Here is a 12,589-nt window from a genome sequence, read left to right on the forward strand (position 1 = left end):
CTACCGAGTGAAGAGCAAACCTCTCACTCGGGGGCTTAGCTGCAGCCCAGTGCTCGCCTAAGATATAGAAATCCTACCGAGTGAAGAGCAAACCTCTCACTCGGGGGCTTAGCTGCAGCCCAGTGCTCGCCTAAGATATAAAAATCCTACTGAGTGAAGAGCAAACCTCTCACTCGGGGGCTTAGCTGCAGCCCAGTGCTCGCCTAAGATATAAAAATCCTACCGAGTGAAGAGCAAACCTCTCACTCGGGGGCTTAGCTGCAGCCCAGTGCTCGCCTAAGTGGATTAAGGAATAAGTCGACTGCAGTGAGCGTCTTGCTTTGAACCTGCAAAAGACATTTCAAGCCAAAAGCAATCATGTTCAAACATCAAATTCAAGTTCGGAACGATACCTAAAGGAACCGAAAGTGCTCAGGCGCTAAGCCTGTTAAGGTTTATCGGTTACAACTCCACTCGGCATACCGAGGCAAATTTAAAGCGTCGAGCTTAAAAGAAGTTTTTTACCCCTCCTGTGGAGGGCTGGAAGGTGCAACAAACTCATCAAGATCTATTCCATCTGCGATCCGAGTGGCAGTAGCAATGAAAGTTTCCATAAAGGACCTGAAGTCGTGTTTCTTGGTGTTGGCCACCCGTAGGGCCGCCAGCTTGTCTTCTCGCGCATCTTTGCAGTGGACTCGGGCCAGACACAGAGCAACATCTGCACCGCACCGAGCCGAGGACTTTTTCCACTCCTGCACTCGACCAGGGACTGTGTTCAAGCGAGCCATCAGCGACTCGAGGTCGTGCTGGAGTGTCTCCCTGGGCCAGAGCGTTGAGTCGATGCGAGATGTGGCGACCTTCAGCCTTGCAAGATAGTCCACGACAGCCGCAACACGGGACTCCAGTCGGAAAACATTCATGGCAACTTCGTCGTTCACCGGAGAATTGACGGGGTCAAGGTTTGGTTCCAGCCGGCTAGTCTCTTCTTCAAAGTCTTGACAAAATTCTGCAAGGGTGATCACCGAGTCAAGGCAATGGTCGAATGGAGAAATCACAGTTGAAAATGATTGTTTAGCGTAAAGGTTTACCTTCAAGCATAAGGAACAGCTTCTTGGCAAGACCACTCAGGAAGGCCTCCAGATCATTTTTCTTCTCAAGAGCAGCTTTCAGATCGGTATTTTCTTGCTCAAGCTTGGTGACTGAAGCTAACTTCTCGTCAGCAAGCTTGATCTTCTCAGCTAGTTCAAGGTTTTTTTTCTGTTGGGCCTCCTTCACCTTACCTGCAAGTTATAGCAAGATTAGATTTTGAAACAAATAAAGGGAAAAAGCAGTCATCGAGGTCTCACCAAACATACCTTTGGTCTCCTCCTTTGCCTTCGTCAGATTCTCCTGAGCCAGCTTCAAATCCAGCTCGAGCTGAATGTGCTTGTTTTCCAGCTCAGTGTAGCGAGCCGCAAGGTCACAGGACCTCTCCGAAGAATCAATCGACTAAATGTCAAAGATAATTCACTTCCGAGTGGAAAAGGAAAAATCATGCGTTTCTAAGACTACAGCCAAATACAAGCATTCGACCGTAGTCTCGGGGACTACACCCAGTGGGTGCACTCAGCGTGCCCCCACTAATCCTGTTGAAGACAGAGTCGACTAGTCGACCTCAAAAAAAAACAAAAAAAAAACAAGATGTATTCTTTAAGACTGTAATCGACTGCAAGCAGTCGACCACAGTCTCGGGGACTACACCCAGTGGGTGCACTCAGCGTGCCCCCACCGGTTTGCGAAATCCATTCGCCATAGTCGAATGACGGAAAGACTGAACTTATAAAGCCTAAGGCCGACTGCCAGCGGTCGACCTTAGCCCTGGGGACTACACCCAGTGGGTGCACTCAGCGTGCCCGCACCGGTTTGCGAAATCAATTCGCCATAGTCGAATGACGGAAAGACTGAACTTATAAAGCCTAAGGCCGACTACCAGCAGTCGACCTTAGCCTTGGGGACTACACCCAGCGGGTGCACTCAGCGTGCCCCCGCTAACACGGAGTTCAAATCGACACACCCAGTGGGTGATTACTATAAATTCTGGAAAGAAAAGTTTTTGATAGCATATCCTAACAGAACAAGTGGTGGTCGACTGACCTGAACATTGCTTTGAAGGGCGGAACTGGCGTCGTAAGCTGCCTGGCTCGCATCCCGGATGGTCTTCAACTGCTCCATCATGATCCCTTCCTGGCGTATCGCCTCCTTCGCGGTGCCAGCTTGGTCCTTTGGGACGTGGTGCGTCGTGAAGAGGGAGGGCTGCAGAGCACTCGTCAGTGGATCTGCGAAGGACACAGTGTGTCGAGTGGTGTTCTCTTCCTCCGCGACCAGAGTCTCAGGCGCCGTCACATCCTAGGGCACCCTGCCGGCAGACGCTTTCCTACTCCTTCTGTGCTTCAGCGGTTCCTCATCTTCATCATCATCAGGGAGAGTGATAACAACATTGGATGGAGCTACAGAAAAGAATCAGAGTCAGAGATCATGAGTCAGTCGACTAGAAACGGTGTTAAGAGTATAGTACCAGGTTTTGAGGTTGCTGCGTCCTCCATCTCATGGTCGCCAGCCCGGGCTGAGGTCTCAGAAGTAGCAGCACTGCAACTCCAAAGAATCAGTCGACTAACTCCAGCGCCAACCAGAGATAAAGTTCGCACAAAACAAGAAGACTTAAGCAGCATGATTACCCTGATATGGTGGGGATGGACACCTTCATCTTCGGCAGGAGCTTGGTCGGCTTTGACGGGGCCGCCCTGGGCTGCTTCGACGCCTTTTCAGTCGGCGCCGGAGAGGTGGTCCGAGGGCGCTTGGTCGACTGTGTGACAGTCGCAACCCCCTTGCCACGTTCAGTCGCAGGGTCATGGACAAGCTTCGACCGCCTTTCCGAGCGCGGTGGTGCAACCTCCTCCTCCTCCTCTTCCTCGTCCTCATCATCATCATCATCATCGTCATCATCATCATCATCATCCTCAGCGGTGTCTGAGTCCCACTCCTCCTCCTGGCTCTCGCCCCCGCTCGCTTCTCCCTCCTCAGTCGGAGCCTGTGCTCCATTGAGCATCGAGTACAGCTCAGTGAGGGCCTGATAGACATTAAGACAAAGATCAGTCGACCGATCGGCAGAGAAAACAGAAATAAATGTGACAAGAATACAATGGGAAGTGGAGCAGACATACCTTGTTTGGATCACTGTGGTGGTCGAGTGGAGGAATCCTTCTGGCTCCGCGAGGGTTATCCTTGTTCCCAGTAACAGCGGCCATCCACCTTTCCAGAGTGGCATCGTCGACTGCTTCTGGATTGACCCGAGTCACATCCTCAGTCCCGCAGTACAACCACATGCAATGGCTCCGGAACTGAAGAGGCTGGATACGACGCCTAAGAAAAACCTCCAGGAGATCCATACCCGTCACTCCCTCCCGAACCAACTGAACTACACGCTCCATCAGCATCTTCACGTCAGCTTTCTCCTCCGGAATCACCTTCAGAGAGGAGGGCTTGTTCACTCGGCCCATGGTGAACTGAGGGAGTCCACTCGACTGCCCCGGCGTCGGCTGATCCTGGCTGTAGAACCAGGTCGACTGCCAGCCTCTGCCTGACTCGGGAAATGTCATGGCTGGGAAGGTGCTCTTGTTCCTCACCTGGATCCCCAGACCCCCACACATTTGGACAACTCGGGTTTTTTCGTCGCCTGGGCTCGCCTTCTTCACGGTCTAAGAGCGACACGTGAATATGTGCTTGAACAAGCACCAGTGCGGTCGACAACCCAGAAAACTCTCACACATGGACACAAACGCGGCAAGATAGGCGATAGAATTCGGGGTGAAGTGGTGGAGTTGCGCCCCAAAGAAGTTCAAGAAACCACGGAAGAAAACGCTCGACGGCAAAGAAAATCCGCGGTCGACATGGGTAGCCAGAAGCACGCACTCACCCTCTTCCGGCTGGGGCTGCCACTCTTTCCCCGAAAGCCTTGCAGCTCCATGAGGGATCAGGCCCTCGTTGGCCATGTCGAGGAGATCCTTCTCCGTGATGGTCGATTGGATCCAATCTCCCTGGACCCAGCCTTTCGGCAGGCGAGATCTAGACGAAGACCCGCCGCGACTGGTGGATCTCCCCTTCGCCTTCTCCGTCACCGACGCCTTCTTCGCGCGTTCCAGCACCGCCGTCTTCTCCTTGACCATGGCTGCTGGCGAGACGCGCGAGGAGAAGTTGTGCGGAGGCGAGAGCGAGCGCGTTGGGCGGAGACGAAGGGAGCAGAGAGAGAATGTTGAGGCACTGCTCAAAAAACCCTCGCCGGGCGCATTTATAAGACCCCTTTCGAGTGGATGACAGGTGGGCACGGTCGGTCTAATCATATCCTGAAATAGTTGCGCGGACGTGATACGTGGCGAAAAAAGCGGCGCGGGGATCGAGGCGTCTATGCCCTGTCCCATCTGAGCGCCGCGGTCCGCCCCGCTTCGCGCGCTTCCCCAAATTTCATATCCCGCGGAATCCGCGAATGGCAGATCGGTCAGCCAGACGCGGGATTTCCTGCGATCCGTCGCTCGGAAACCGGCGAAGTCCAAAAGATCACTCGACGAAGGAAAAGAATGGATTGAGTCGACTGAAGAAAAGTTGCTCACTATCAACAAAGAGATTTTTTGGTTCAAAACAACGCACGACCAGTATGCTGTCACATCCCTGGTCCTGGTATGCACTAGGCTAGACCTCAGGTGTGCATCATGTTTAAATTCAAATGAAATTTGAATTGAGGAATTTTCAAAAGCCTCAGGAAACCTCTAAAAATAACCAACATTTAAATCTTCTCAAATGTGTCCAAGAAAATGTTCCTGTTATTCCATGGAAATATTGGTACGAGGTAAAATTTAAACCAATATTTTTGGAGTCACAGAGATAATTATTTTGGCCATTTGAATTAATCCAACAACTATTTGCTTTGGATTTATATTTAATATATATTAAATATATATCCAATAATTCTGGAACATTTTATGTGGCTTGGTATATTTTAGTTCTAGCCACATAATTATTTTCAGGATTTTATAAAATGGTTTAGTATTTTACTAAACCAAAACAAAACAGAGCAAAATAGAAAAAAACAGAAATAAAAGACAGAGGAGAGAATCTCACCTGGACTTACCTCTGCAGCCCACCAGAGCCTGGCCCAGCTCCTCCCGCTGGCCCAACCCACCTCCTCCCCCTTGTCATCTTCCTCCCCTCGCACCGAAGCAGCTCGGTGGCGAGCGCCGATGCCGCCTCAGCCACCTCCTGCTTCCACCGAGGCGTTCCCGAGCCTCCCCCTCACGCCACGCACTTCCCCTCGCCCCCTGCACCTCTCCTCTCTCCCCCTGGACCCCATTCCCTCCTCTGCTTCCCTCTCGTGCACACCACCGAGCGGAGCTCGCCGTCATCATCGCCGTACCCATGGCCACCGCCACCCCCTCTCCTCCCCGATGTGCTCCTGAGCTCCACAGTGCCTCCCTCGACCTCCCCGTCTTCTCGCGCGACCGGAGAAGCCCCGAAGCGCCGTCCCGACGCTTTTCCCCTCCTCGGCCACCGAGGACCGCCGCCGCTGATTCGCCGGACCCCGTGCCTCCCCTGCCTCGCCAGCAGCACCAGAAGAACCGCGGTGAGCCGCTGCATCGTTTCCCCCATGCCTCGTTGCCTAATTCGCCCCCTAGCCGCTCCCTCCACCGGAGCCGAGACGCTCCGCCGCACGGGCTCGTCGCCGGTGAAGCTCCGGTGACCTCTTGGTCCCACGCATGCGTCCGTTGCACTCGTTGCGTCCCGTAGAGTAAAACTAGCGCGACAACCATCTTGTTTGCACACCGCAGCGCCGGTCCCGCGAACCCCCGAGCTCCGGCCGCCGCCGGGGTCGATGCCGCGCTCAACTCCGGCCCCCCCACGCCCTCTCGTGGGTCCCCCTAGATGCGCGGGAGCACGGGCTCACTCTTGGTGCCCTCAGCGCGACCAGCCGCGGGCCGTAGCGCCGTCCCGAGCAACTCCGGCGAGGTCTCGTCGTCGCCGTGGTCGCCGGCGTCACTCGCCGACGTGGCCACCTAATTAGGGCGTAAACACCCCGCTAATCACCCACTAGAGCCACTGCCAAGTGGGCCCCCGTGCCTAATTAATTAGTTTAACCTTTCTGTTAAATTAGCACTAATCTCAGAGGGCCCCGCCTGTCACGTTGACTTTGCCATGTCAGCATTGACCGGACCCACCAGTCAGCCTCTGTCCCTGCCTGTTACACTGACGTGCGGGTCCCAGCCGTCAGGTTTGACCTGGACCAGCCACGTTGACCTGCTGACGTCATTAATACGTCATGCTGACGCAGTATTGTTTCTGGAATTAAAATAAATCAAAAATGATTTATTAATTCCAGAAAATGCCTAAAACTTCTAAAATTCATAGAAATTTAACCGTAACTCCAAATTAAATAAATTATATATGAAAAATTATCAGAAAAATTCAAGGAATCCATCTGTACCATTTTCATGCATGTTAGAACAACTTATAGCTGCTGTTTAGCACAAATCAATTAAATGGCATTTGAATAATCACATATGAAGTTTGAATTTGAATCTTGTATTCAAACCAACTTCATTTAATCTGTTGCTAGTTGCATTAGCCCAAAACACATTCATTTTGCCATGTCATGATCATGCATCATATTGTGCATTGCATTGATTGTGTTCCCTTCTGTGTTGCCGGTATTTGTCCCCTCTCGATAGACGTGATACCGATGATGCGATCGTTGACACTGATGAAGACTCAATGCTATCTTCAGAAGTGCCAGGCAAGCAAAACCCCCTTGTTCATTCCGATACAATCCCACTCTCTCGCTCCTGCTCTCTTTTACTGCATTAGGACAACAACGACATATTTGATACTTGCTGCGGTAGCTGAACCCTTTATCCTTTGCATGACCTGTCATTGCCACAGTAAATAGATGAAACCCACTAGCATGAGTAGGAGTTGTTTGAGCCCTGATGTGCCTACTCATTCATGCTTGTTTGTCATGCCTGCTACTGCTTAGAGTTGAGTCAGGTCTGATTCATCGGGGATGAATCAGAGGCGTGTGAACATGTCCTACTATGTGAGAGCTAAGTGTGTGAACACGATTTGGTAAAGGTAGCGGTGAGAGGCCATGTAGGAGTACATGGTGGGTTGTCTCATTGCAGCCGTCCTCAGGAACTGAGTTCTATGTTTGTGATCCATGACCAGTTACTACCACACATTGGGTTCCGGTAACTCGACCCCTCTCGACTTATTAATCAACATGATCTCTGTCCAGGAGTTGCAACTAGTTTCTGGTGTTTGTAGGTAGTGTTAGTAGTCTACCAAGTGGCACCCGGTACAGGTGGGCTTGGGACAGACTAGGCACAGTGGCACGGTGTACCAAGTGGCACCCGGTTGGTGGGCTTGGGAACCCTGCACACATCGTTTGGGGCCGTAAGCGACACCCCGGCCGGATCTCCTTGCGGATGGAACCCGAATAGGCGATAAACCTGGACTAGAGACTTGTTCGGTTAGTCAGGTCGTGGCCGACTCCCTCGCCCGGCTTCCGCTTGAAGGTTGTCGAGGTACATGACGTGTACAGGGCGATAAGTGGCGAAAGCGTGTGTGAAGAAGTACACCCCTGCAGGGTTAACATTATCTATTCGAATAGCCGGATTCCTCGGATATGGAAACTTGGACCCCTTGCATAGTTCATAGACAAGTGAAAGTGGATACTCTAAAATACCCAAGATAAGCGTGAGTGCTATGGATGGCGTTCTCGTAGGGAGACGGGAGCGGATCCATAGTGGTGTATTGGTTGGTGAATATGTGGACTCGTGTGCGCCACCTCAAAAGAGTTACTTGCAGTCATAGTTCAGGATAGCCACCGAGTCAAAGCTGGCTTGCTGCAGTCAAACCCCTCCACCCCCTTGTTGACAATGATGCATATGTAGATAGATCTGATGTAAGTCTTGCTGGGTACATTTGTACTCACGTTTGCCTATTTTATGTTTTGCAGAGAGAGACTTCAGTCTCACTAGTAGTTCCGCGTGGATTTCGACGTTTAGCTTGATACCTCAGCTACGATCTTGTGCCCTCGGCAGGATCTGATAGATAGTCAGGCTTCTCAGCCTTTTTCATTTATAGATGTCTGTACTCAGACATGATAGCTTCCGCTTGTGCTTTGATTCGTCTGCTCTGATTGTTGGGTCATGAGACCCATGTTTGTAATATCTCGCTCCTCGGAGCCTATTGAATAAATTACTTGAGTCGTAGAGTCATTTTGTGATGCCATGTTGTATTTCACATATCGAGCATATTGTGTGTATGTTATTGAAATGCTTGGTATGTGTGGGATCTGACTATCTAGTTGTTTATCTTTAGTAGCCTCTCTTACCGGGAAATGTCTCCTAGTGTTTCCACCGAGCCATGGTAGCTTGCTACTGCTCCGGAACACTTAGGCTGGCCGGCATGTGTCCTTCTTCGTTCCTGTGTCTGTCCCTTCGGGGAAATGTCACGCGATGAATACCGGAGTCCTGTTAGCCCGCAACAGCCCGGTTCACCGGAGTCCTGCTAGCCCAGTGCTACAGCCTGGATTCACTCGCTGATGACCGACACGTTCGATGTTGGGTCATGGATGCCTGTCCCTGTAAGTCTGTGCCACTTTGGGTTTACGACTAGCCATGTCAGCCCGGGCTCCTTATCATATGGATGCTAGCGACACTATCATATACGTGTGCCAAAAGGCGCAAACGGTCCCGGGCTAAGGTAAGGCGACACCCGTGGGAATACCGTGCGTGAGGCCGCAAAGTGATATGAGGTGTTACATGCTAGATCGATGTGGCATTGAGTCGGGGTCCTGACAGCATTGGTATCAGAGCCAGGCTGCCTGTAGGATTACCAAGCCAAACTGGTCGAAGTTGAGTCTAGAAATTCTTAGTTATATAAGGGAATTGATTGTGGGATGGAACGTAAGGCTCTTTTTACTCCTTATACCTCATGGCCTTCTGATCTGAGCCATCATCTTCTCTTCTACGGGGATTAAGAACTAGGCTATCTCTTCTTCCCATCAGGATCACGTGTTACTAATCCGTAGACTTATAAGATTGTTGGATTTAAGTCTCAGTTCAGTTCCTACTACCTCCATATGTTAATTGTTATCTCGAAACCTTGAAATTGTGCTTCTGAGTGGTTATGCGACCATTTTTGTGAATGTCTCAAGTCTTTTCTGAGCATTTACAGCCGTTATGCTGTCCGAGTCATTCCAGGTTTCTAAATAGTCTGATGCATTTGCAAAATCCCTTCCCTCTGGTTTCGATGCTTCTTTATGCCAGCTCAATCACACTAATTGTTGAGTTGAGGTATTCTACTGCCTCGACCTTTATGTTGGAATAATTATTATGACCCTAGGTGTCTCAGGGGATCATCTAGTAATTTGGCCATGATTTGTGTTCCCAGTGTGATGATTCTGGCCATCATTCTCGAAAGCATCCCGTGATGCTACTTAGTAATAGGTATTCTGTTCCTGGGTTCTTGAACCCGAGATTCACTCTACTTACTTCATGTTGATAGTGTTTGCTAGTTCCTTCAGGATATTAGTAACTTTGCGATAGTCCTCGAGGTTCGTGGTACATCCTTCTTCCAATTACCATGAACCATTCTTGGCAGGAGTTCTTCTGAACCAAAAGATGACAACAAGAGTGCTCTTGATGAGTTCTCCATTATATATTGTGACTCTGCCTGTTCTACCTTTCTGCGTGGGTTATCCGGAAGAAATATGTCGAACTCGTTCGACATACTAATCCATGCATCCACAACTCAGAAAATTGTATGTTCCTTTGAGTTGTTCTCTTTAGTTGCATTCTGACCCTCGTCTATCAATTGATAGTCAAGAGTATGCGTGCGTTCGTTCATCGATGCCTATGACTCTTGTGGTCTGTCAAGCCATTCTATTCCGGAATGACTAGGAGAAACAAACTCCAGTACCTCTTCCATATCCAGGATTGGGTCAAAGAAGCTGTGCTTCGCAGATCAAATTGCTAATCCAGCTTTTGTTCTGTTCTACCTTGGAGTATTACCTTATTTTATATCGAGATTGTTATAGGAATTGCACGCCATCCTATGAACTCTTGGTACAGTGATACTTCTTGCCATCATTGTTCATTCCTCGGATCCTGTGTTATCGTAACCGGAATGCCGACAAATGAATTATGGTGTATAAAGTCAATACTGCTAGCAACTCTAATGCTTGGTAGTTAAATGGACGATAATCTCGTTCTTAGCGTGTTGATTGTTGAATCGTCACGCTAAGACTGATTGTGCTACCTAGTCCCTATTTCGGTGCACCCTTCGATTGATGAGTTAGGATCTTGTCAAGTCCTCACTCATTTGATCATATCGTCTTGCCCTCAAAAGCGAGATTGTTCTCGAGCTTAGTAACATATCGGTGGTTCGTGATTTACGAAGATCTTCTCAGAAGTATTACCAGGTTGTCACCTGACCGCTATGTTGAGCTCGTGATCAAGTTGGTTTCTTGTGATCCAGCTTCTCTCCAAGAATCGGTGTTAGATATCCCTGAGCTAGTTGGTTAAGCTAAACGACAAATTGGAGGGTTGGAAGATAAAATCTTGCCTGACTTAGTTCGTTCCAAAGGGATAATCTCGTGTAGTGTGTGTTGAAGAAAGATGATATCTTCATCGATTGGTCCCTGTGATCAGTTGCTGGACCTATTGTCTTATCAATCCTTTGATTTGAGTGTGGGCTATCGTCAAATCAAATCAGTACCAATGATGCTCGTAATGTTGTCTTATTCGTGGTTGATCCCTCGAGCATACACCATTACATCTTTGGCCTGACCAATGCTATCACCTGTTCACTTAACTATGGAATTCCTTTTAAAGGGAAACCCGAAAGAATTGTTGTTGAGCCCATTGACAACATCCTTATCTCCTCCATGATTTTGTTGAACATTAAGCTAGTGTTGGAAACTTTTGAAGGCATTTTCTTCATGCTAGCTCATGAAGTAATTGTTTGTTGAAAGGAGTGACTTCCTCTTATACACGTGCATTTGGTGGAAGTTGCCGCCGTGAATTTGAGAAAGTTAGTTTTGCTTCCTCTGGAATCATCCCAAGTCAGTCATGCATACATGCAAAGTATTCTGTGGTCTGGAGATTTGCAACCTCCATTCTATATGTATATCCTAGCACACCAAGCCACTGATTGATTGTTCAAGGAGAAGGAGTTCCTTCATAAGAGCTAATCCGGACTTATGAAAGAACTTCGATATCCTCGCTGATGGCTCCCAACCAGAACTTGTTAGTGTTTTATTGTAAGACTACCATATGGGCATGCTTGTCTGGGACAACGTGTTCACATATTTGTAGCAGAACCAGCTCATGTTTTGGAGCTTGCTATCGTAGCTCTTCTCCCGAGAATCCCGCAACGTCATCTCGTCGATTTATGTTGCAAACTTTCATTTTTCTTCCTAGACTCGATGAGTCTGGAATATCCTGACACCAACCAGATCTGAATCTCAGGCAGATATGATGGTTGGAACATTTCCCAAGAACTATAATATTGGTCCCTCGATAATCGGTAAGGTGGATGTCGTGGCCAACGCACCCAGCTGAAAGACCTATTATTGTAGTATCTTGATTGAAGAAGTTGGCCACCTCCCCATGAGGACTTCGTAGGATTTACCTCCGTAACTGTTCCTTATGGATTCTATTGCTCCCGAAGTCCGACCTTTACTTGATGTTCTAGTTATCAAACCATATCTATGAATGGGTTACACTAGCACGTCAAGGAGAACATTAGAAGCGGAGTGCTAAATGTCTCTCGGTCGATCCTCCAGATTTTATCTCCTTGGCCTCGCTAAGGTGAAATCTGAGAAAGTGTTATCTTGCTTTGCATCTGCATCCTCCATCACCATTCATCATGGTAGTAAGTTGCTTACCGGACCCTTGACACGGATGTTGGTAAAACCTTGATGAATGTGGAAATGCTCAAGTTCTTGAGAGCACGCACAAGCGCTAGGTATTATCGCCGGCACTAACCGGGATTGCTCCTAGTCTCGTCGGTTATGCTATAACCACTCCAACAGTGAATTCACTCTTTATTGTTGGGTTCTTCCCCAGTTACCAGAATCATTCCCAGCATTTGCATTTTGTTCCCAGCTTGCACCGCCAATGTGCCATTCTACCATGGGTCTCTTCCATTTCCGGTGGTAAGCAAATTCGTCCATTACGTTGTCTTCAACAAGGTAATCCACATCATCCAAGTTTGAGTATGCCATTCTACCGAACCCCTCTAAATGATCGATTATGATTGCCTTAAGCTGGTATAAAGAGTCTCAATGATCTCTATATCAAAGGTAATTCTTTTTGCCACTTAAGATATTTCTACGAGTCACCATTCCTAAGATGTCTCGATGTGGTTTCATGGCAACTCAACTCTTCGCTACGTAGACAATCGTTTACCACCTTTTTAAGTGTGGAATTGTTGTCCACCTAGTGAACCTTCGTCATCCGTTTCTTTCCACCCCTCTTGATGTGTATCTCGTGTCTCAACCCGAGAGATCGTTCTATGTCTC

The sequence above is a fragment of the Triticum dicoccoides genome, chromosome 3A (assembly GCF_002162155.2).
Source record: "Triticum dicoccoides isolate Atlit2015 ecotype Zavitan chromosome 3A, WEW_v2.0, whole genome shotgun sequence".
Taxonomy (NCBI): domain Eukaryota; kingdom Viridiplantae; phylum Streptophyta; class Magnoliopsida; order Poales; family Poaceae; genus Triticum; species Triticum dicoccoides.